Raw genomic sequence first — 25,282 nt, 5'->3', positions numbered from 1 at the left:
CCAGGGCTAAAGGGGATCGCTGATTAAAGGGGCCTTCTGACCAGCTTTGCCCTAAAAGGCGCTTACAAAGCCCGTTTGTTTAACCTTTTCACAGCAGCTTGACCCTGTCATGAAGAACAAATCACTCCGGAACAATGTTGGAGTGTGGGACTGACGGAGTTGCTCCCAGCCTCTTCCATCCCGTGCAGAGCCGGGGATGAGCAGCCCTGGCGAGGAACAAGGAGCCTGCTCTGCCTCCCACCATCCCCGCAGCTTCCAGCAGCTTGGAGCCTCCAAAAGGGCCGGCTCTGGGTGTCTGTGTGTCTGTGTGTCTGTGTGTCTGTGTGTCTGTGTGTCTGTGTGTCTGTGTCCCACAGCCGGGACACTGCCAGGGCAGCCTGCTCCTCAGCTCCCTCACAACAGCGCTGCTGCCTCCAGTTTCTTCTCAATATGAGATGAACTCAGGGGATTGTTCATTTTCCCCCAATGTTAAGTCCTTCGGCCAGCTTTTGGGTTCCTATTGCCTGTTTTACATCGTTTGTGGACTCCTCAGCAGTGAAACCAGAGGAAAAATAGACTCGCTGGTTAAGTTTAGAAGTAAATATTTAAATTTTGTTACGCTTCTTGTTTTATGGATAGGGAAGGAACTGTTCAGTTAGAAATAAAAATTAAAAGCTTATTGAGATTCTCAGATTTTAAACAATAGTTCTCTTTTCCTTTAAAACAAATTATCAAAGCAAGAATGCATAAATTGGACAAAAGTTATTATATTCCAGTGTTTTCATGAAGTGATTTTCTACATGAACAGGAAAATGAATCTTAATTGCTTACCACAAAAATATCCTCAGGCGATGGTAGTACAATTAAGAGTTTTTCTTTAAATAGCATGCAAGAAAATGCAGTACATATGGTGCCATTAGCAACTTCAAAACAGTATTTGGATATTCATTTAATTTAAAACAGCATGTGCTAACACAAAACTTAGCAGTAATAATAAATGTAAACTTGGGTAAGAAAGTAAACAATGCCATCTCTGTTGAGTGTGTAAGCCATTAGTCAAAATCAACAGAACCAGATTTTGATAGCAAGTATAAGCTCAAAATATTTTGTAATAGCTAATTTTTAAGTCTTGTTTTGTTTGGCTTTCATCTGAAAAATAATAATAATTGTACAGAATTTTGTTTTATTGTGTTCAGCAACTTTTCCTTTGTGAATACAGAACGAATAGACAGCATCAGAACAAACTAAATGTGTGAAACGAGGAACTGGATAACTTCACATTTCTGTTAAAACTGTGTGTGTAAATTTAAACACCACACTGGTATTTTGTGTTTTTACCTAATGCCGTTCACTGCAGGATGCAACAGACACAACCCAGCGTGCTGAGGGTGGCACACTCAATTTATAGGTCCCATGGAAATCTATCTGTGTAACTGGCCAGGTGCTTAAATGAAGATCCTTCCTGTAAAGCAAACTAAGGTATTTAATCTCTGCCTTAATCCTGACACTTTTAAAGCTTGTGAGATGCTACTGAAATTAAGATTGTTTGTGTGTTGAGGATAACACCACACAGGCCATTCCCACTTGCCCTTGCAGGGGAAAACATTAGTTTTCCATCTCAGTGAATTTTAGATAATGGTGTCAGCTGGGAGACAAAGTAACTGTAGTGGCACTGACCTAGGAGGTGTAAAATATCAGCATTGAAACACTTCAGGAGAAACAAACAGGATGAGAGAATTTTACAGGTTTCCTTCTTGAAGGAGAAGTTCCTTATTTTCAGTGTCCCCTCCTCACAGCATCTGCTGTGAGCCCTGGAAAGCCCTGCAGAAATTCCTGTTCCTGCTCCCTCTCGGAGCCTGCCGTCACTGCAGCTGCTGGACTTTCCTTCTCTGCACAGATGGGGAAGATAGCTGAGGCTCCAGGGGGTGAGGCACAGCAAAAAGCTAATTCTTGACCCTGATGACAAATGAGGCACTGGTGGGCAAGGGGCTGTGCTTCCCTCAGCCAGGAGCCCCAACTGTGAATCCTGCCATGGCGCACAGTGCTCAGGCCAGCCCTGCTTTGGGGAGCAGGGTCAATAAATTAGAAAATTACAATTCCTGCAAACAGGAAATGTTTTCTTGGCAAGGAGAATGTGTCAAGCCATCCCATAGTTAAAAGGAAAGAGGTTTTGTGCAGCTCAGGAGAGGACCTGGCATGTACATCCTTCTTGCTGGAGCTGTTCCACTTTGTATGAATAATTAAACCATCTTTGGAGCAAGGACTTGACCCCTCATCTCTCGCATCCCGGGTGAGCACCTGAACAACTGGGCAATAGACTCAATCTCTTGCTCTTCTCTCCCTGGCCCAATGAATATTTAATCACCTCTACAAAGTGAAGCAGCTCCAGTGGGAGGGAGTGAAAGCCAGGCACCTCACAGAACCTCTGTAGCTCCATGGCCCATCTTTTTTCCACCACAGTTTGACTCCCACACAAAAAAGCTCTCAGTATATTGGAGAGGGGGCAGTGTTGACTGGATGCTCCCCTGTAGCAGAGTCAGAAATGGTGGGAGGCAGGTTCTGTCTTTCCCATCCATAACACACACCCACCTACATAATTTGTCTTACAGCTGATGATTTTGATGGCCACCCTTGATGCATTTGCCTAACGATTGAAGGTAGTCACCTAGGTAGGAGGAGAGTCAGAACCTGCAGCTCCTGGCCGACTGTGCAGCTGCCAGGGCACACGCTCCTGCTTCTGCTCAAGCTGCTGAGAAAGTCAAGCAGATGAAGTGTGATGGTTGGCATGGACCATGTGCCCACTGATGGGAGCTTATGTCTCGGAAAGGTTTAGTGTCTCACATGGCTACTGCTGCTGCTACAGTGCCTTACTTTATCCCCTGATGGATGCACAGCGCAATCCAACACATCCCAGCAGGAAGAAGCATAAGGAAGAGCTGCAGGGAATAAGAATGCAAAGAATAAGGTCATTCTGCCCAAGGCGCAGTTTTGGGTTTTTTATAATTCCACAGGAAACTAGGCCATCCAGTTTTTTAGATAGCTTTTTAAAGCTAATGCAGATTTTTAAAAGAAAGAACAGCTGATGCTTTTTTAAAAATTGTGCTGAGCCAGAAAAGATGCTGCTCAGGTATTTCTGTAGCCTACCAAGGTCAGAGTGGAATGAGAAGTGCCCTCTATGAAGAAGCACTCCTAGTCTCACATGGTCCTGAATTGCTTCAGCAAACGTTTTGCTAGGATGTTTTTGCTTATAACAGGAGTAAGGATTTAGAGAACAACTGTTATTTGCAACTGCAACAGAAATTCAACAGTGGGATTGAGTAGGAAAAAGTGAAGAAGATATTTACCTATTTAAAAAAGATAATTGCTTATAACCTCCATTTTGCCAGGATATTGCTGCATTTTTCCCAACAGATGTTCTTTTGGAAACATTTGGGTGTGTATCATCACTTCAAAGCAATACAAATCAAAACATTTTCTATTTGCAAAAATAAAAACGAGATTTGTTTTGTTTTCTTGTCAAAAATTATTAAAACCACTCAAATCTAAGGGTGATAAAGAGGGGTATTCATGCTTTGTCTGGGCTTTGTATTCAGACCTCTGGGTTGGAGTAAGTCTCCCCATGGGTAGACAAAAAGATTTAAGACCCTCCAGGCAGTGGTACTCTGGTTATCCTCTGGAAATGTGTGATTCTACAGCCTACAAGGTGTATCCCCTTGGCATCACACCCCAGGTGAGCTGTGAGCACATGGCTCTCTACTCTCCTAATTTCTCAGTCCTGGCCATAGGTTGCAGGCATGGAGCTGAGACACATCTGATTCCCTACTCCTCCATCCACAATTTGGAAATTAATCTCTGTTATTTTAACTGTCTTTCTCAATTGTAAAATTAACTCCTACCTGCTGCAGAAGGGAGATTAAATCTGAGGAGTCACTGGAAAGAACTATCACAACAGGAATATCACCTCTCCATCAGCAGTACTGGCAGGTAGAGGAGAAAGCAGAGGCACAAGGAGTTTTCTGACTTCAGGAAGGGGCAATTTGCTAAGCACAGACTTGCTTTGCTTGCAATGAATTAAATTATCACTTGATTTTACCATTCCAGACCAAACTTGCTGAGCCATGGTTTTCTGCCTATTTTTCTGCAGTGAGACTCAGTCCTGTCTCCCAGAGCTTGTCGACAGAGACGATAGCAGGAAAGCGATGAGTCAAGAGCAATCAGATCAAGAGGGTCATTTCACAGACACATTGAAATGGCTGGGAGCATTTTCTGATCCTTTCCCTCTTCTAACTGCAGGATGAGTTATCTTTGCTGAGTGTGTTTAAGCTAACCTTGGAGAAGGGCTGTGGAAGGGCCTGGAAACACAAATGGTGTTTCAACTACTGCTGGGGATGGGAGACGTATGGGTAAAGTATCACTGCAGCCACAACCTCTTGTCGTGGCCCCACAGCACCAAGCCATGCAAATACTCACCCTTGTGGACCCTACCTGCCTGGCCAAGGACTCAGCTTTTCCCTATCATCCCTGATTCCCATTGCACAGTATTCCTCAGGCACACTCAGGACATGGATCTGGCATGTTGTACCTGAGAAAACCATGTTTATTTTATCTATTTACCTGTGTGCTGTTTGCCTACTAAATTAGGAAGAAGGCTTTTTCAAATTTCCAAGTTTGATCTGTGATCCTATCTTCTGTCCCTGCACTCGTGGCTGCTGTCTGCGAGCCAAGGATTCCCTGCAAACGATTCCTTATTCTCCTATTGCACTGATGTCTTGCTCGTGAAGAATTCCCAGAGCAAACCTTCCTAATGCTAATGTTCAGCCAAGGACAAGGCTGTTTTAACACTATGTAACTTTGAGTGTTGCTCTGCTGTCAAAAGTTGCTTTAAGCTGTTGCCAGTGATGCCATCTCAGTTTGGCCAGATCTGTGGGCAATGCAACCTTATTCTTCCTGTGCTCCAAAGTACCCCTCAAAAGTAGTGCTTGTGATGAGTTATCACAGACAACATCACTTCAAAATGTTGTGTATCACAAGTAGAACAAAGAGAGGATAGTTGCCTTGAAAAATCAGCAGTCAAACCACACTTGTGCCCAGAGAGAGCTGACCTTCACAGGCGAAGATGAAGGTGCACCCTGATGCTTGGTGGCAGGAGGGTGGTGAGGCACAGCATGAAGGGTATATTGCACTCTCTGTTTCCAGAACCTTTCCAAGGCAGCAGGACAGGGAAGCTTAAGATCTACAAGGGTGTTGAGCACCAAGTAACCCAGAAGAGCTGGACAGGAGACAGAGGCAGACACAGCCTGGAAACAGTGATAAATTAAATTTTGTCCTTATTAGCTCATTTATAAGAGAACTTAATTAGCTTTCTTCTCTAGGTCTGTGCCCTACCCTGCTTTGGCTTTCTTCTTCACTTTCTCCTTCTATCCTATATCCAGCTTTCCCTAATAACAGTCACAGCCTAAACCTCTCTCCTTATGCTTCCTCTTCCCAGGGATGATACAAAACAATGTCAACAGATGGTGGTTTGTGTGTTTTCATGTGTTTTTCATACATGCACAAATTGATTCAAAGAGATATGTTGTGCACCCTTTGCTCTTCCCTCCTACCAGAAAAACACAGACTGAAAGCAAAGCTCCTGAGGAGTCCTTATTCCTGCTGTTCTCCATAAAATCACACATAGCAAAACCTCCTATAACTCACTGGACTGGGGCCATATGCCTGGTGCTATGAAATATATGGAGGAAATACGTGCTTCTCAGTGGTGTGAGGAAAAGCCACTCAGCAGTTCCCATATTTTATGTATCTATATATTACTTTGAGCAATGCAGATGTATGTCTGTGTTTAGAAAAATCATCCTTATTTCAGCTGCCGGTGCCAGGAGAGTACAGGACTGGGGAAGGGCTGCCCATGTAAATGTGACTGGAAAGAAATTTAAATTTGTGATGGCAAAACACAGATGTGTATCCTCTGGCACATAGGAATGAGATCTTGGTGTGTAAATGGGTGGTATCATCTCTGTGTGGGGGGGAATCACAGATAACACATTTAGAGCTTGCCTTGTGCCGTGTTTCAGATGGAGACAACGACTAAAATTCTCTCTGGCCGAGACATCGATACATCATACATCTGCTCAGATAATTTGTACAGTTTTGTTATCACACAGCACTTTTGATCAGGGAAAACTAGCGAAATTTGTGAAGCCTTTTTGTGTTGCCATCAGGGACAAAAACCCGGCTGAGTCAGCACGGGGGGCATCGGGCACTGGGGCTTTGCCTGGGAGACAATTCACACAACAGGCTGGTTAAGCCCCAGCTCCCATGCGCCCTCTGCGTGCAAAAAATAACACTTCAAGTGAGCTGAGTTCTAGAAAATGAAAACTAATTGCTGGGGTTAGAAGAATTCAGCCAGTCTCAAGCCATTAGGATCACGGCCGAGCAGGGAATGTCATGGAGCCAATTGGAGCAAAGCTGTCAGGGCTTTACCACGCTTAAGACCTAACCTTAGGTTGCTCTGCGATCACACGACCACGGCTCCAATATTTGCAGGAGAACATTCTCCCCGTGCCCCAGCAGCGCTTCCCTCCACAGATGCAGCAATGAGTGCAAGGAATGCCGATTCCACAATACTCCTCATCGCCGGCACGATAGGGACAGACAGGCCTGGCCGTTTAATTTGCCTTTTTTTTTTTTTCCTAGAGGAATAAAAACAACAAAAAGACAACCTAGTCTGTCGTGAGATTTCTGACTGATTGTGGAGTAATTCGGACAGAATGGAATAGAGCCTGCTCAGTGGTTCATGAACAGCACTTATCCGTACTCCATTATTTTCCCTTTAGTTTGCTTTACAAATTAGAAAAGGGCACCAGTGTCAAATTCTTGATGCAAGCCTCTGTGTGAAATGATAAGCTAAATCCTAAATTGAGGTCAAAGCTGTTCATGTGGTTCCTGCTGCTAATAAAAATGCTTTTCTTTGTTCCTGACTGCTAAGAATGCCTGCCCCATTTATAAACAAGATCTTATCCCAAAAGAGACACCTCTATGCAGATGTTAGGGAAAAGTACCCTGCCTAAACAATAATCTCTCCTTAAAAATACATTATGTTCTGTCAAGAAAAAAAGTAGCATGGTTTCATTGAGAGAAATGCATTTATTCTAGCTAAAATTCAGGTTTTGTCTGCATGCAGCATCTCAGTGTATTTTCCTGAGTAATTCATAATATGAGCAAATAATTGGCAACATCACAGAATTATCTTCTAATGATTTCACATAAACTTCAGTTTCATTTCCATTCAGAAAGAGGCAGAGTTTTCCCCCTACAATTTCCTTTTTTGACACTCCCTTCTGAGTCCAAAATGAAACAACAAAAATGATAAAGAAAAAGAAAACCCATTGTGTCTTCAAACCAGCTCTTGCTACCTGGGGAGCTCTGGATAACAGGATATAAAATCTGACATCATCACATCCCGCTGAGGGATGATGCAGCACCTGGGAGAGTGATGTCCTACTTAGCATGAGTTTTCATGGTCCCAAAACTGGGTGGAAATAACTCAGGAGAGATTTGGTGTCCCCCACTCAGGAAAGACAGCACTTACCAGAGGGATGGGGTAAATTGGTACAATTGCAATTTTATACTTAAAATCATTACTGTAAAGTCACTCAATTTTAACATCTCCATTCATCCTTCAAAGCCTTAATGCCCAAACCTGACTTTTCCAGTGAGCTACCAACTTTGCTGTGTGCAGCTGTGTAGTATTCAGTGTCAGGACACAGATGATCCCACCGTCACCAAACCTTGACACCAGAAACCACTGTGGCTCTGCCTTCCTTGGTTTGGTCACCTCTGCTGTCCCTTTAAATGGACTGCAAGTTGGTTACCAAAACCAAATAAGTTCTCAAATGCTGCCGAAAATGAATCTTCAGACTTTCCCCCCCCCCTTTCTGGGAGAAAGGAAATCAATTTACCTAGAAATACAAGAAATGCCACGGTGGGGTAACACAGCTCAGAGCAGTCACAGGAGACAGATAATTTGGAGACCGCAGTATTCATTCCTTTTCTTCCTTTTTTCTTTTCTCTGTGCTAAGCTCTTGGTAACTACAGTGAGATGAATTAAAAGTGTCAGTTTGAAATGGTTGGAAACGGGTATAAATTGGAACTGTCTTTGCTGAGAAGCAGTATGAGACTGGATCAGGGCTAGAGGCAAGGGAGGTTTTGGAAGGGCATCACGATGTGTATTTGCATGCTTGACTACCAGGGAAGCAGAAGCACAAGCAGAGATGTGAAGTCAAAGCAGGGAAGATTGTTTCCTGTAGTTCTGTTCCTATAAAATAATTTTCTAGTTAGATTTACAGGAATTCTAATCAAACAAAACAAATTTTATATGTATTTATAATGAATATGCAGATGTAATATGAAACAGTGCTTTCCTAAGTGTTTTTCTAAGCACTGCTTAGAGAAGAAAATCTTTATCAGCTTTACTTTGAAATAGCCTAAACACTTGTCCAAATACCCATACAGTGAGAGGCAGAGTAAGGATAAAGCAGAAAGATATTTGTGTGTCTGCCCCAGGAGCAGCTGAAAGGCTTGAAAGATGAGAAAACAAGCAGAGTAAGGCCTACTTGAGGGGGTAAAAAAAAAAAAAAAAAAAAGTGAAAAGTGAAAAAAATAAAGAAAAAAAAAAAGGGGGGGGGGGAAGGAGGGGAGGACAGAAATAGTGACTGAAGTCTGAAGTCCTTGGCCCTTTTCCTTGGGGCCACACGTTGTGCTCCAAAGGCAATGTACTCCAAAGAAAGTCACAGAATTTAGCCAAACCAGGCTTGTGAAACATTCGCCTGGTGAAATATTCTAGCAGCACAAGCAGCTCAAAGTCTGGGCATTTCTGCCAGAGAGACAGCTAACACTTGTCCCCAGCTTTGACATGTCAGGAGCTCACAGGGCTGGAGGTGACAGCCATCTCAGAAAGGTCTGTTTTACCCAACTTTTCTTCAAGGAAGTCCCAGATTGATTCCCTGGAGAGAATTTTTCACAGCTTTTGAGAGAGTTGCTGTCAAACCCAGCCGTGAAATGGCATTGTTGGGTAAACAGCCCGTTTCCTCTGCTGCTGCTGTACACCGTCCCTCCGCAGGGCTGGGTGTGAGGCAGCTGGGGAGGAGAGCCCGGCAGAGCCCACACAGCCTCAAACAGCTGGAGTTTCTTCACAAGCGAAGCTCCCCTTGCCTCCCGAGGCTGCAGATGGCCTGCGGCGGCCCTGCCTCCTGCGCTGAAATCCCCGCGGAGGAGCAGAGCCAGCCGTGCCCTCAGCCCTCAGCCACGGCCCCCGGGCGCGGCCCTTCCCCGGGGCCGGGACACCGACATCTCTGAGGCCTCCTTCACACACCCGCCGTGTCCTGCCCTCCCCTCTCCGCTGCGGCCTGGGCTAGATGCAATCGGTTTCAAAGACCGGGTTTAATGCTTTTTAATACTAGTTAAGTGAGTGGGTTGAGCTGCTAGTGTCGAAATGTCTTGAGGAGGGAAAGAATTCTGGATTTCCTGTTATTTGTCTTGCTTCACAGAATCCCATTTTTTAGTGAACAGATGGAATATTTTTGGTTTGTTGAACATTTTGTCATCACTATTCAGCACCAGCTAACCTGCCAAATGCTCTTGAAAAATACAGTTATTGCAGTCTCTGGTCCTCCGTTTTACAGCAGCAACTTTGCTCCTTGGTTTCCATTAATAAAAAGAACTGTTTATTTTCCTTTTTTTTTTTTTTTCCCCTGCTTTAAGATCCAAAGACTATTCTCTGTTGATCTAAGTGGCAAAAACCTCATTCAAAGTAAGATAGATGTTATTCTGCCAGAACAGGAAAACTCTTGGATGAAACCAGTAGAGACTGGAATTTCTGTACAGAGAAATCCACCCCATTTGCCAGCAGTGACCAACAGCCAAGGATAACTGTGATTTATTTTTTTTCCAGCTGGAGGTGGGTGGTGGCTTCTATAAGCTTTTAAATGCAGAAATACAGCAAGGTTTGGGTCTAACATACCTCTGCAAATGCACTTGTTTGATTTCTGTCCTGCTGAACCGATTAGCTTGTGCTGGGCTCAGGCACCATTTCTGCGGGGCAGAATTGCCTCCTGTAGAAAAGCAAGCTGTCTTCTACCAGGACGTAAAAGATGGACCTCACATAGCTGACTTTGCTAGGATATTCCCCTGCTGAATAACCATGGTGGCTAAAATCTGTTTCCTTTGCAATTTGGGCTTGTCTGGCTTAATTCTGAGTTGCCTTTTTTTTTTCATAAATTATTATTTTCACATTCTTTTCCAATTCCTGTTTCCTACTGCCTCCTTTTCAGAAATCTCTAAACTGTAAAATCCAACTCTGAACACAGATTTCAGAACACTACATTCAGATACAAAACACACACATTATTTTTATTCCTTGCTCCTTGGTGAAAAGGGATAATATCTCTCTCATGCATTTGAGTAGGATTTGTATTCTAATATAGCCACCACTGCTTTTTAGAAAACCTGACTGCAGTTTGCTACCAGCCTCTAGTTTATCTCTCAGACTGAAATGACAGCAACAGAAAACACCATCTTATTTTTTTTACTGCATTGTGACCCACACAGTGGTTGCCCATGTGTTTGTTACCTCTGCCTCTGTACTGAATCTGCCCAAATTCGAGACCGTGAAGCCAGCAGAGAGTTGCAGAGCGGCTGTCAGTTTGTTTGCATCTGTCATCTCTGATATCCCTGAAAAAGAAAAGAACATGAGCATGGCTATACAACAAAGCAAAGACAAACAATATTTTCATGAATTATGTGCATGTTTCCACTGGAAAAGTTTTGGTCTAGCTAGCAGCAGAGGAAGTCAGTGAAAATTTTATTTCTATGCCTGGCACTGTGTGGGGTCAGGAATACTTTGCAATTCTACAGCACTTTACGAGCAGAATTTCCTAACAATATGCCCCACTCCTTTTCCTGATTTCCAGTTAGAAAACACTCATGGTTCTTAGGCTGTAAATGAATTAAAAACCTCAAGAGACACACTGGAGAGAGAGGGATTCTACCCTGTTTTGTTAGGACTACAAGGGGAAGGAATATTACATATACCCTCCCCTATCATCATGACAGTACATCGTCTGACACTGGATATTACAGGTTCTAGAGAAGATTTCCCCATGCTTCAGGAAGGACAAAAGGAAGAATTTGTTTTGAGGGATTTTGATACAATGACAAGTAGTTGCAGAAAAAGAAGTTATTGAACACCAGATTAAAAGGGACCTCCAGAACCATCTGGTACAACGTCAGAACTTTTAAACGGGTAAATCCCTTTAATTTCTTTATTTTTCTCAATGATTAGGATCCAAGACAATCACTCTGACAAACTCCTATATACTGCTCCCCAAGGAAAAAAGATGACTCTACAGCTCAAGTAATCAATGTCTGATTTTTGAATTCTGATTCAGTGAATTTTTGAATCTGCTTTGCTACGAGTACTCCTAACATTCCTGCAAAAGTGAGACCCAGCAGATGCTGGCAGACCCGTACTGCTTATGTCTGTGACCAGAAGCAGCAGAAGATTGCTAAACACACGAGCAGGAGCATCTAGGGCTCGTGGTGTTCCTCACTAGCAAAAGACAAGTTTGTCCATGGGGACTGGAATTTCAAGGCCAGAAAAACCAAGAAAAAACAATCACTAAATGCTGAGAGGAAGGACACACAGGGAAAGAGAATTTCAAGAAAGAGGACTGAAAAAGAGGATCTGCTTTTGTGGAAGAGACTATTTGTGGCTGTTGGGCCAGCCAAAGTGAATGTAAACTGCTTAGATCTGTTTAAACTGTAGAATGTGGAAAAAAAAATATTCCTGTGGGCAGTGTTAATATGTGACCCAAAACTGACATAACCTTGAAAAAGCTACAGATAGTAAGAAAACTGAGGAAGATGAATGCTATTTCCTCTTTTGTTGCTGAACATGATGTATTTCTTCTCTTTTCTACCCAAATACAGGGACTGCAACATTTAAAATCCCAGTAAATGCAGGTGTGTGCCTCAACTAGCACACAAAAGAGAAGGACACGAGCCTTGAAAAGATCAAAAAATGAGAAGCTTTGGGAAAGAGCAGTGGAGATAAAGCCTGAGAGGAAGCCAAGGAAAAACAGTGAAGTGATGCTGCAGGAGTATAGTGAAAATTAATACTTAAGACACGTGGATTTTGGTGTGTGTAAGCCCAGCACATCGGTGCACCCGCTGCATGCCAGGAAGCTGAGCTAAGCCTGGCTGTTTCATCCTTACGGGTAAGCCACTGGAAATCTGCAGTATCAGATTTGTTCCAATGCATTTAGCTTCTTTCATCAGCTTTCTGAAGTTTCTTAGAAATCCTGATTGCTCAGTGCTCCTTCTGTGGATAAATAAAAACCTTCTGAGCACTTTCAGGTGTTTATTCAAGTATGTGGTTTGGAGCTGGAGTCTTCTATCTATTGCAAATCAGCATAGAAAGTACAAAATGATTTTATATGAAGTGATGTGGTCAATAAATTTTAAAGGCAGAAGGGCTGTTACTGTAAGCCTATCTACTGCAGAGCGCAGACACAAAGAATTCATCCAGTAATTCAGAAATCAAAGTGCATCTCAACACATCTTAGTTAGTCTCTGTTCTATAAATCAAGAACTTTAAGTTTTAGCATGTCTTAATCTGATTAACACTCAAACAAAAGTTGTCCAAGTTACTTAACGAAAATTTAATCAGTCATAAACATGAATTCAACAAAATATTTTTCTTTATGCAGGAGAATTTCCAGTTTTCTCTGCATAGAATAGAAAAAAAGTTTGGGGTTTTCTTATGAATGAATTTTTATTTTCATATTCCAGTTAATATTCGTTTTTTATTTCAAATAATAAAGGTAAATAATTATATTACTATAAACTACTGGAAAAAAATATTTTCTTCAACCTAGGTTGGTTTGGGAATGTTTCTGTTAAGAAAATAACATTCATATATTCTAATTTAGGTCAAACTCATTTTTCAGAGACTTTTAAATGCTCATAAGAAAGAATACTACAAATAGTTTTTGAATTAGATCCATTTAAGTGAGATTTGTGCTTTTAAAATCATATTTCTGCCTCTGAAATTCTATTTTAAATAAACACTTGTTCAGTATTTATAGTATAAAAGCACTATGAGTTTTGTATGTGTCTTATTATTGCCATTGCTCTGACATTGATTGCAGCTGCATTAATGGAATATTTTCTGAGCCCAAATTTAATCTCACTTTTACCACTGTAAGTACTTCAACAAGAGATAAGAATTAATGAATCAGTGTGCTCATGGACAACACTGATTATGAGAGACACTACTCTTGGCCTCAGACAAAAAGAATTAATGTGTGTTTTGTTGGGAAGATCATATTCTGCAGAACGATGAATGCCTCGCTCAAAGTTCAGTCTGGCAATGTGACACAATAGTCCCAAGGACCAAATGGATTTTCCTGCTTCTTTTGCAGAGCCATGGGGCAGAGGCTTCCTGAAAACAAGAAGCAAATCAGTAGAGAATGCTGAGATATTGTGATGCTGTTACCAACCATTCCTTTGGAAAAAAACTGTCAGAAGCACCAACATATCCCAGCTGCAACCCAGAGGACAGGAAAGCCACAAACCTGCTTCAATTCCCACTTTGACTCACAGTCACAGAAGCTCAGAAAACTAAGGTGAATTATGGTTCTTTCTAAATTATTTTAATGTAGCAGTTTATTTTTGTAATTGTTAATATAAATTATTAGGCAGAATATGTAAGGGGAAATTAACTCTATTTTCTATTTTAGCAAAGTAATTATAAATGTATTTCATGTGCTTTGTTTTATATGTGTTAATTTGTGTATCTGGGTAGTAGTTATGGTGTAGTTATAAATTATCAGTGTACAACAGGGTACTTACAAACACATTGCAACAACTGCATTTAATGGCACTTCAAAGCTAACATTTTCTTGGAGCAGGAGGAAAGGTAAAAATGTATGAATTTCACTGTGACAAATAAGGCAGGGTAACTTGGTCTTTTTCAGGAAATACAAATAAGAATCAGGAAAAAAAAAAATCACTTAAAATTTAAATGACATTTATGTTAATCTTATCCTCTTTGGTCCAGTTTGACAGACTGCCGCTGTCCTGTTAAATCAACATTAACTCCCTTTTATGGGCAGGAAGAAGAAAACTCTGCCTGAGACCTTATGTTGCTACTGAAACCAGATTTCTCTTTTTTGTAAGACAGGCAAATGCAAGCACCAAGATGGAGGAAAATGAATAAAATTTCAGCTTCTGCCTCTCATTGCATCTTTTCCTCACCAGCCACTGCTGGAGAAATGAGTCCAACCCAAGAACCTGACAGGACAGTCCAATCCTGCCACACGTTTAGCTGGTGTGGCTGGTCTGCACCAGCAGTGCTACTGGCAGACACGAGCCACTGACAGCTAACTGAACAAGAAGATTGGAAGGTAACAACACACAAAAAAAAAAACCACCCAAAAAGCAAACAAAAATCCTCAAACATATAACCCCTGGGAGATTGAAAAAACCAACAAAAAAACAGAAAACAAACCAAACTAAAAAAAGCCCTCCAAAACCAAAAAGAAAAAAAACAAACAAAACAAACAAAAAACCCCACAAACAATGAAAGCAAACAAACAAAGAACAAAACCAAAAGCAGGAAAAAAGCAGGAAAAAAGCAAACACCATGGATGTTACCAGAAGGCAGCCAAAGCCAGGAGGGGAAATCATTTCTTTCAACTTCACTGTCTGTGTCATTGCTGACTTCAGAGTGTGGGGGGATCAGAGTAAACTGGAAGCCAGAAAGCAAAGGGGGAGCAGCAGGTGTGCTGTGAGGGTCTGCTTCTAGGTGTCACCCATTGTTTCACTTAATCATATGCATAAACTTATGTGGTTAATGAATCATAGAACTGTCTGGGCTGGAAGGACCTTAAAGATTCTCTTGTTCCAAGACTCTGCTGTGGACAGGGACACCTTCTACTAGAACAAGTTGCTCTGAGCCCCATCCAACCAGGCCTTAAATCAGGCCTGGAAAGGATCTAAAAGCAATGGTGTTCAGCTCTATGGAAAATTATCCACAGCAGTTTCCTCTGCTCTACTACTTTATAAAGCTTTTGAAAATCTAAAGCATACAAGTGATGGAGGAGCACCATCTCTCTTTACTTTCAGAAGTTACTCAAGGACATCCTCCAGTCCCTGTGACAATCATGAAAATGGCTTTTCAGCAGTGGACATGGGCTGATTGATGCTCTGCAGTCTTTTTCCCAGAGGAAGATGCTTTAAGCCTGCTCTCCTGCTAAGTCAGTGCCTGTAACACTGTGTGGTGTGCAAACCATGGTCTTAAAGTCATCACTGTCAAGAGGACAGTGGCCTTTGAGAGGAAGAAAACAGCCAATCAAACATGTTAAATAAGCACTGTGTGATTATTACTGTATTATTAGCAATAATACAGACTTTTTGACTCCAGTGGGACAATACCTGGTGAAGTGCTGGCAGATAAAGATCTCCAGACCAGCTAATTCTTGTTCTGCTGTTCACTTCCCTATTTCAGGGAAGAAACACTATCTCCTGCTATAGGGTGTCTTAGGGCAGTATGCCATGGCCCAGACAGCTGCCCCCAGCACTGTCCCCAGACATCCCCAGCTCTCCAGGGCCAACACCAGCCTGTGAACAGCCAGCAGCACAAGGGGTTTTTCATTCTCATGGGACCCCAGTGCCAGCCTCAGGAGCCAAAGCTCTGTACATGGCCCCTGTAATGGTAACAAAGCTTCCAAGTGCCAACAGCCAGAGCCTTTTGGTCTGCTGGGGAGACCTTTCTTGGGGTGAAATGGAGTTCTGCTCCCATGCTTATTACTGAGTTCTCCACAAAAACTGCAGGCAAGGATGCCAATTAACACTAATTGGATTTTTTTTTATATGTGGACACGTGTCCATTAGGAACTTGATGGATAGACTGAGACAAGTGACTCATTTTGTTGTTGCCATAAAGTAACCATTGTGCCATTTGGGGTTCTTTAAAAGGAAAATACAGCAAGTCTCACCTGCTCCCACTAAAGCCAAAGAATTTTGCTACCAATTTAAGAGAGAATTTTGTCTTTGGATTCTGAATACTTTACCTGGAGGTGGGCATTGCACTGTCTTGTAGTGCTTTTATCCAGGAAGAACACCTTGCTGGATAAATAATATAGTTAGACATATTGCTACTGATCTTAGCAACACCTTGTGCTTTCTTTGTAAAGCATTCTTTGAGTTTTTTTCTTGATGTACAATTTAAGAAGATCAAGTTTGAGCTTTATGTCAGTACTGAAGCTGGCTTTCAATTTCTTTTAAATTTTTCCTAAACACTTCCCAAACACTTATCATTGATTCATCACCAGCTGAAGACTACAAGAGCATATAAGCTTCTTTGGTGAGGAACCAGTTAGTTTGGTCACAGGAGGAAGCTGACAGCTCCATTATGGGCTTGTCAGAAATCAGATGCATTTTAAAGAGGACACCATCCCCTGGGTCTCCTGCTCAGCACGAGGCAGTGAAGGAACAAATGCAGAACAAAGGTGAGGGACCCCAAATGCAATTTTCAGCTGCTCACCCAGAGAAGTAGGTAGCCTGCCTAAGGCATCATTCTTACACAGCTCTCTCGGCAGGGAAACTGGTTCAGAAAAATGCTGCTCATTTGGCTTTTCTTTCCCTGACCCATGGTCCTAATGTGTGGATCATATGCAAAGGCAAGATCAGAAATGACAGATCGCTTTTGCTCTCAGATATAGTCAGGTAGATGAATAAATTCAGCTCAGTGAGTTTTGGCATTTAGGAGCAACAGCTGGAAAATTCCTTTTAGCACTTCCTTGACATAAGGCAACTGATAAACAGGAGGGTTTTCTTTCAGGGCAATCAGCTGCACTAGTGTCCCTGATCAAGCCCCTCTCCCCTGTGGAGCACAGTGCCTAGCCTGCTTGAGAAAACTGTGGACACAAACCTGGCCCTTGAGTTTTCTTACACTTTTTGGTCAGTAAAAGCGAGGTAAGGCTTTGGCAAAAAACCAAACCTTCTGCTTCTGTAACTCCCTTTTTGTCAACAGCTTGATTTTGACTGAAGTAAGATATTCTGCACAGAAATCTAAGAAGTAGTATTTGAATCTTGCTTAATACCATGCCATGAAGAAAGACTGAAATCTTATAAGAAAAGCTGTGGAGTTTGATGAACACAACACAAAGACAAGAATGCTGTCAACAGCATTGACTGGAATAAAGAAAAATCCCAGAATCCAGGGCTAGTGGTTTTTTTTTTTCCTGTTTTGATATTTTTCTTCTGTATCTCAGACTCTAACAAACAGAAAGGTTGCTAGTAGGAAAAAAATTATGTGCTAAATTCCCATAGGCATCCAGGCATGGGATGGAATAGTAGCATTTCTCCACACTGGCTGGATTCATGTTTACCCAGCCCTGGTGCCAGTGGCTTTCTGTAAGGAAAGATACAAGTGCTATCTCAAATGTTCCTCTTAGGATCTTGCTGATCATGAAATCACTTGATTCAAAGACTGTGAAGTCAGTGATCTAAAATTATAAATATCTGCAAGAAATACTTCCCTCCCTCCAAATTATTAAGTTTTTATCCTTGTACAGTAGTGCCCCTCAAACACTGCATTACTTTGCTGCCTGTGAAGGAAGAAACATGTTGAGTGCTCAGTGGATTGCCACAAATGAGGTTACCAAAGTAGGCAGTTTTCTTTCTCTGATGTTAAAATATCCCATCCATCTTTTTCTTACGTGTACTACCAGGTCAGTGACTGAATAACATCTATCATACTGTACTGTCAATGAACTTAAATAATGCTGAATGTACAATCCTTGGAAAATCTCAGAATAGACATTCTTTACCATTTACACTGGCACTAGCTCTTTGATCCATTGTAGCTAACACTGTATTGTTGTTTTTAATTATGTAGTATGTAAATTTGCCAAAATGGTCGGGTTTTTCCCCCCATAAGTGATTCACTCGAACATTCATTGTACATGTAAGGATGCAGCACTTAAAGGTTGCTTGCTTCCTAAAACAGATGTTTTCCTATCTGGGCTGGGTCCTGGTGCCTCCCAAAATAGCATCTCCTTTAGGCCTGGGCAGAGCTCACAGCTGCTGTGGGCAGTCTGATGGGGCAGTAACTCCAGCCCAAACACTCACCCTCAGCCCCTTGGGGACAACAGTGCCACCAGCCAGCAGCTAGAGTGGCTCATTGTTAGGGGATACATGGGGAAACATCAGCCTGAAGTAGGTGAGATGTTCCTCAGCTTACCTAAATTTCAGAGAAATGCTCAGTTGGTCCAGGCCAAATGCACAAGTGCCAATATTTCACATTCACAAATAAAACCCTGCTGTTTTGGGTGCGTGCTCAGTCATGGACTGGAAGTACCTTTATTTTCCAAATTTTCCTTTGTTTTTTAAAACAGTAAGGGTAGCAAGTGAAAAATACATTGTGTGTATGTGCATGTGCTGTGTCTGCCCCTGCAGCAGCCACCTCTTGGAGCCACAGCCACACACATGCTGGAGTGCCAGCCTGGGACAAGAGAGCCCCAGCTTGGGCAAGCCAGACTGGAGCCCAGAAGTGGCAGACACTCTCTGGAAGCTACAGACACTGATTTTTACTTTGGTATAAGAATTATTGTGTTTTCCCTCTTCCTAAAGTCTGCTCACATTGCCTATTAAATATTTCTGTCAACATGTCTAGGAAAGCCTTCAGACCTCTCTCTGCAAACCTCAGGGCCAGCAGGTCAGTCATTAGCAATGAGAATGGGCACATTTGAGGGAAACGTTCAGGTGAGACACAGCAGCTGCTGCAGACAGCTGAGCTCTGATCTTATGGGTTGTGGACTTCTGTGAAGTTTCTGTAATATTGCTTCTAAAAGCAATACTGCTGTTTGGCATTAATGGCCTTATTGATAAGCTGAAGGAGCTCCTGTGGCATCACAGCCAGGAGCAGAGCTATATTCCTGCTGAAACATCCAGCCATCCAGTCAGCGGGCTGAAAGGCCACAGAGGTTCCAGGTTCTGCTGAGAATTTTGGAATTATTTAAATTTTGAATTGTTGAGGGAATAAACTGGTTTTTTATGCTGTGTTTGGAGAGGTGTTAAAGTATTTTGAAAAATAACAAATAAGAAACGCATCAAAGTATCTTTCAATGGAAGCTTTTGCGATAGCTCTGCTTGCTTCATCCCGCTGAGCAAGTGGGATAAAATATCCCCATTAAAAGTAAAAGCCATTTGCAACATATTTTGATATCTTCGACATATCAATGGATACTATCTCCCTTCAAAAAAACTCAAACAAACAACAAAAATATTCCCCAAATCTTTGTATTCATACCCTCATTTGCACAAACAAGAGCTGATTTTCAAAGAAAAAATACCACTTTTTAATAATCAGATAACTTCATCTACAGTCTGAGAATTCTTTTAACCTCTGGATGAAATTCCCAAAAAAATGTCATTCTAATGCATCTCTCACACTACAAAATGAAGGTGCAATAATTTGTCATGCAATTTAAATACAAGTTTATCAGATCTCTTTCGCCATCATGTCAATAATGTGATGAGCCACTGGTAATGCCAGTGAGCTTGTGACTCAGAAATTCAACAGTATTCAGTTTCTGAATGGTGAGAGGTGATCTAAGATAACAGAGGATGTAAAACAACACTAACAGCACAGAAATAAAATAATTGTCAATGAGTTTTTCAATGGCAGGGAGGCTATTTAGCTGCTAGTTATGAATTCACAGCCAGTCTCTTCATAAAATATTTTGTGCGTGATTCCAGTGAGACTCTTTATGTGCATAAAGATACTGTGAAGGACTGCACAAAACTGGGGATTTGTCCTGAGTTTACCAGGGAACAGAAAGCCAAGCAAAGCAGCAGCTCAGAGTGGGGAGCTCTCTAGAAAGACAGCAAGAAATTAAATATTAGAGACAGGCAATTAAGCCAAAGAAAGCCTTTAAGTAAGGGACAAAAGCCACTTTTACCTGAATCTCTAATTCACTAGAAAGAAGGGTTTAAATTAGTAGGTCAGATCTTACCAAGCTGACCTGTCTTGGACTCTTATGTGATCCCTAACACTGACATCCCATCCCACCCAAATTCCCATGGAGGCATCCTGTGCCAGGAGGAGGAGGATGATTTCTTCTGCTCACCTTGAGCCCTTCTTCCAAGTTCCCAACTAGCCAGAAGGTGCTACTGAAGTCAAGCCATATTATTCTTTCTATCAAATATTATTACTCTCACCTGTCATTAAATTTTTCATGATGAAACCATTCAGAAGGGTCATCCTATCCCTCACAAGAAAAATCCCAAACCTACAACAGCCAAGATGATGAGGCCAAGTTTTCAATTTTTATTTTTTTTTTTGTAGCAAAAAGCAGGATAAAGCCTTGTACTGGGGTCTGGCTGAGGAGGAGAGAATTTTCCTCAGAGCAGCCCATATGATGCTGTGTCGTGTATTTGTGCCCAAAACAGCACAGGTATCACAGCAATGCTTTACCTGGTTCTGACCAATGCACAGCACTCATCAGAGTCACAGATTATTCCTCACTGCCACAGCATAGCAGCCTCCTCTGCTTCTCACTCTGCCCCTGGAAGAGGCAGGCAGGAGGTGGGCAGGGGTTTGGGAGAGGACACAGGTGGACAGCTGACCCACAAAGAGATACTCCAGACCATGCAATATCACTGCAGGGTGATAAATAAAGGCAGGGCAATAAAACTGCAGGGTGTTTTTTTCCAAAGAAGCTGTTACTTGGTGAGCATCATTGGTCTGCTGATAGTGATGTAAATATAAACCCTTGCTTTTTAAATTTTTATTTCACTTATTGAACTGCCTTTATCTCAACCCATAAAGTTTTCTCACTTTTTGTCCTTTCAATTCTCACCCCTATCCTACTGAGGGGGAATGAGGAGGAAGCTGGATTAAGGTTCACCTGCCAGGCAGGGTGAATTTACCACAGATGCTCCAGTCTTAATCCAGGTACCCCCATCTGGGTCCCTAATGAGAAAATTCTCTGTAATATAACAATTCTGTATCATGTCTCCCTAGGACACAGTAGTTAGTAGGAGCTACAGATTTCCTTTGAATTTGGTCTATTTTTCACCACAAAAAACATCGTAATTTCCATTTAGTAGTTCATTACCTACACTTAGGTAGTCAAATTTAAACTTTAGATACCAGTTGGAATAAGGAAAACATTTTTGCTTTTTAGGGTTTTTTTAAATAATTTATTCTTCAATAGTTTTATTTAGTAATTTTTTTATTATAAAATGTTCATAGTAGGGTTTAACTACTACAATAACTGTCAAAAGGGCAGCACAACAGGGTACAAGGGATCCTGGCTGCTTTGAAGATGTGTTAATGATAGCTTCTTGACACCCTCTTGGTGAAGGGACAGGTGGGAGGAGACATCCTTCTGAATCTCATCCTTGCAAATGAGGAAGGGCTGTTCAGGGATCAGAGGGATGAAAATAGTCTTGCTTGCAGCAACCATGAAATTGTGAAGGTCCCATGGATGGAAAGAACAACTGGCAGGATCACAACCCAACAAACTCTGGCTCTTTCAGGTACCTACTTGGCAGAATCTCATGGGATATTTTCCTAGAGAGAGGAGAAAAATAAATAAAAATTAAGGGTCCCAGGAGAGCTGATGGATTTTCAGTCTCCTTCAGCCTTAAGAACTGTCTAACTCAATGTGTGGAAAATTCAACAAAAGCTAGGGGAGACATGCATGGATGAACAAGGAACTGCTGAAGAAATTAAAAATAAAGCCAGGACATATGACCTAGGAGGAATTTAGGGACTCTGAGTATGCATGAGTGTGATCCTAAAATTGAATTTGCCAGCAGGTCAAGGGAGGTGATCATTCCCTTTGGCCCAACAATGGCAGGGCACATCTGGAGCACTGGGACCAGTTCTGGGCTCCCCAGGATGAGACATGGCCTTACTGGTGTGAGTCTGGTGAAGGGCCACAAAGACAATTAAGGGATTAAAACAATTGTCATTGAGCCTGGAGGTGCTTAAGAGGTGTCTGGTTCTGGCAGTGGGTGATGGGGTTTAGGAGTTACAGGGGCAGTGCTGGACTGGATGATCTTAAAGGTCTCTTCCAATTTTGATAATTCTTTGAGAAGATGAGAGTTCTGGAACTGTTCAGCCTGGAAAAGGCTCCAGGAAATCTATCAATGTGTATAAACAACACTCCTGTGAGGAAAGGGAATAAAGAAGATGGAGCTGCACTCAGTGATGTCCGGAGAAAGAACAGTGAACAGAAACTGAAATACAGAAAAATCCATTTAACTCTTTAGAACCTTATTCTGACCATTTTGAGCAGGAGGGTGCTCCAGACAATTTCCAGAGAAACTCATAATAATGCAGGAACAATCAGTCTAACGGGGAGGGAGCTTTGTTAGCACAAACTAGAAATCAGTGTAATAAACAAGTGTGAGGAGAAGAAATGCAACAAAACAGACAAATTGAAAATGGAGAGAAAATCTCTACAACACAATGACAGATTCCACACTCAGGAGATCTTGGCTCCAGTCTTGACTTGTTTTCTGCCTTTAATTAGCCTCTTAAAATGGAAAAGCATTAACAAGAATTCCTCACCCTAGACTACCCCCTAGTCAGCAAGGAGTGCAAGAGCCCTCACTGTGGGTCTGTGCTTCATTTCAGACAAGAGACTTGCTCTTTCAGAACTTAAGAGCATGATTTAACTGTTGAGGACCCAGTGAACTAAATCAGTTATGCCAGACAACACACCATGATAAAGGAGCTCCTAGAGATATTCTGTATGGTACGGTTGTCAGGCCTGGCATTCTGAAATCTTGTAAATAGAAGATGGAAGCATCTGCCTGCTCATTTTGTTGATTTTCCCACAAGTCTGGGGTGGGGATTTTTTGTTTGTTTTGTTTTTTTTTCTCTCCAGGGTGCTGGCTGGGGAACTTGAGACTCTGTGCTTCTTCTGAGGACAGCTAACCTCAAACCAGCTTGGCAGTACTGAAACAGGCAAATCCCACTGAGGACTTAGGTACAGCTATTCCCTAGGAAGAAAGAAAAGCATTACTTTAAACGCCAATTCTGTTCTCACATGAATTTAAAAGAAACTTTTTAAACATAGCCATTGGGCTAATCCTATTGTTATTATGATTCAGAAATGGGATTAAAAATTTTCATGCTATTTCAGAATTCGAATATAGCCACATATTTCCTTAGTTCTAGATCCAGCTGCCATTAAGAAAAAAAAAAAAAAAAAGTCTTACAGGAACTTTCATCAGCCTGTTTTTGATTTGTGGCTTTACCTGGTAGTACAGAAAGAAAAAGTACACTCATCACAGTATTTTGTTTCCACCCAACATGTGTTTTGCAGCTTCCCATTTCAAGACAAAGTCAAGCTTTAAGCCCTAACTCCTCCCTTTATTTGTACAGTTGCAGAAGATGCTGCAACTTTTCAGCAATGCAGCCACACTTGCACCACACAGTCCTGCCCAGGCATGTGTTCTAGAACAGCATCCCTTCAAGGCTTCTGTACCCAGCTCAGAACCGAGATTCATTCTATTCGTTTACCTTCTCATTTTTCTCAGATTAGTAAATGCAGCAAATAACCCACTACCTAGAGGGCTGTTTCTCCCCTCCTGGCTGAATTAGGCCATTGCGTGAGAAGGCTCCAGCACAGAATTCCACATCCTCTGCAAACGGAGAGCCTGGAGGTTTAAAAGATAATACTGGATGAGTCAGTACAAGATTTACTTCTGTCTGACTGTTCCAATAAATAATAATGCTTCCTCCAGACAAAACTAACCAGAAAGTGGCACCTGACTTCCATTCCTTCTCCTCCTCCCAGTGACAGCCCCTAGCAAGCAATGCCACCAGGCATGGCTGCCGAGGGCTGGTAAATACCAGGATTTATAAACAGCACTGAGAGGGAGCTGTAATGAGATCAATGTCGAGGATTGCAGTAAATGGCCTATAAAGCAATTTTTAAATGGGATTTCCTGCAACAAAGGCCAGCTCCCTACAACATTTTCCAATAATACGAGGTGAAAAGGATTGGATTTGAATTATAATACCCGATACTGAGGCGAGGACAGACTGCTTTGTACTGTCCATACAGGCGGCTGCTCAGGCGATTTGGTAATCTCTCATCGGGAAACAAAATCTTAAATCTGTACAGGTACATCCAGCCCCAAATTACAGTACCAGAATAATTTGTCATTGTACAATTGAAAGGGGATGAGCAATCGTGTCATTATTTGCTGTTATTATAAGGAATATTAGATAGAATATATGAAATGAGAGCAAACAGCAAGCACAGCCATGTTTGTTTCCCTTTCCCGATTCCATGTTGGATGTAATACTCAAAAGAAAAAAAAAATAAATAAAAATTAAAAATTACCGAACCAGAAAGCTAATAAACTTTGTGAATGCTATTTGAAATAGATGATTTTCTTCAAACATTTCAAGGCACTAAAAAGTCCCTGCGGAGGCTTAGGCGAAAGATTTCTTACCTGGGAAAAGCCCCTTCCTTTCTGAGGGCCGCTTATCTTCCCTCCTCCTGTAAACCCACTCTTACAGGCAAATCTCTGAGAATTCAGCGGCAGAGCAGGAGCTGGGGCGCGGAGGCTCCGGCACCGCCTGGAGCACAGAGAAACAGCCCTGAGCTCACCCTCCCGGCTCCGGGCAAAGGCGGGGATGTTCCCGGTGAACGGGAGAGGCACCGACAGCCCCGGGCTCTGAGCTGCCTCCTCTGCAGCCGGCTCAGGCTGCCCCGGCTGCCCAGCTCCTTTGCGCTCCATTTTCAGAGCTGCTCCCTCCTCGCTGCGCGGCTCTGCACAGAACGCAGCCGCCGCTTTGCCCCTTCTTCTCACAATTACATCCATGCTGAAACCGAAATTCAAACTATTTCACAGATTTTTTTTTTTTTCTCCTTTTAAGAGAGAAGTTTTCAGCAGAGAAAGCGCCTCTTTAGGTACATCTGGACGTGATTTTCCAGCGCCGCGTTCCCATGAGCCTGTAGTTAAAAATAAATCAAAGTCTGGGAACTCGGATAAGGGAGTTTTCGTATTTTGCCGCTGCCCAGGAGGTTTTCTGGTCGTTAAATTGAATTTATAACACTTGGAGATTTCTTTCCACGTGGGGGCTATTAGCGAGGTATTTAAGAGCTATTAGCGCGGGGTTCGTGATTGTTAATGTTGATGCCTATTTAAAGCTACATGCGATTTCATGAACTTAAATTATTAGCCTACTTTCCCTAAAGGGGAAAGGTGT

At 42.1% G+C, this 25,282-nt stretch overlaps 3 long non-coding RNA genes across 5 annotated transcripts; 1 reads left to right on the top strand and 2 right to left on the bottom strand.

Moving 5' to 3' along the window:
• Positions 1-837: 837 nt before the first annotated feature.
• Positions 838-9,319, bottom strand: LOC147652923 (uncharacterized). The gene is made up of 2 exons (XR_015286866.1): positions 7,938-9,319; positions 838-6,668 (listed from the first exon to the last, which is right to left on the bottom strand). It is a non-coding gene; the product is annotated as an uncharacterized LOC147652923 (long non-coding RNA).
• LOC111928226 (uncharacterized) lies at positions 8,205-17,256 on the top strand. Of its 3 annotated transcripts, none has more exons than XR_002863971.2 (4): positions 8,205-11,278; positions 11,965-12,251; positions 13,458-13,661; positions 14,219-17,256. It is a non-coding gene; the product is annotated as an uncharacterized LOC111928226 (long non-coding RNA). The 3 variants fall into 3 exon arrangements; XR_015286865.1 differs by having other exon boundaries at positions 8,832-11,598; XR_002863972.2 differs by having other exon boundaries at positions 8,904-9,934.
• Positions 17,257-21,216: 3,960 nt separating this feature from the next.
• Positions 21,217-25,097, bottom strand: LOC147652922 (uncharacterized). The gene is made up of 4 exons (XR_015286864.1): positions 24,523-25,097; positions 23,582-23,718; positions 22,778-23,058; positions 21,217-21,619 (listed from the first exon to the last, which is right to left on the bottom strand). It is a non-coding gene; the product is annotated as an uncharacterized LOC147652922 (long non-coding RNA).
• Positions 25,098-25,282: the final 185 nt, after the last annotated feature.

Source organism: Cyanistes caeruleus, chromosome 5 (assembly GCF_971803275.1).
Source record: "Cyanistes caeruleus chromosome 5, bCyaCae1.hap1.1, whole genome shotgun sequence".
NCBI lineage: Eukaryota > Metazoa > Chordata > Aves > Passeriformes > Paridae > Cyanistes > Cyanistes caeruleus.
This window is presented reverse-complemented; position numbering and strand designations above follow the sequence as displayed.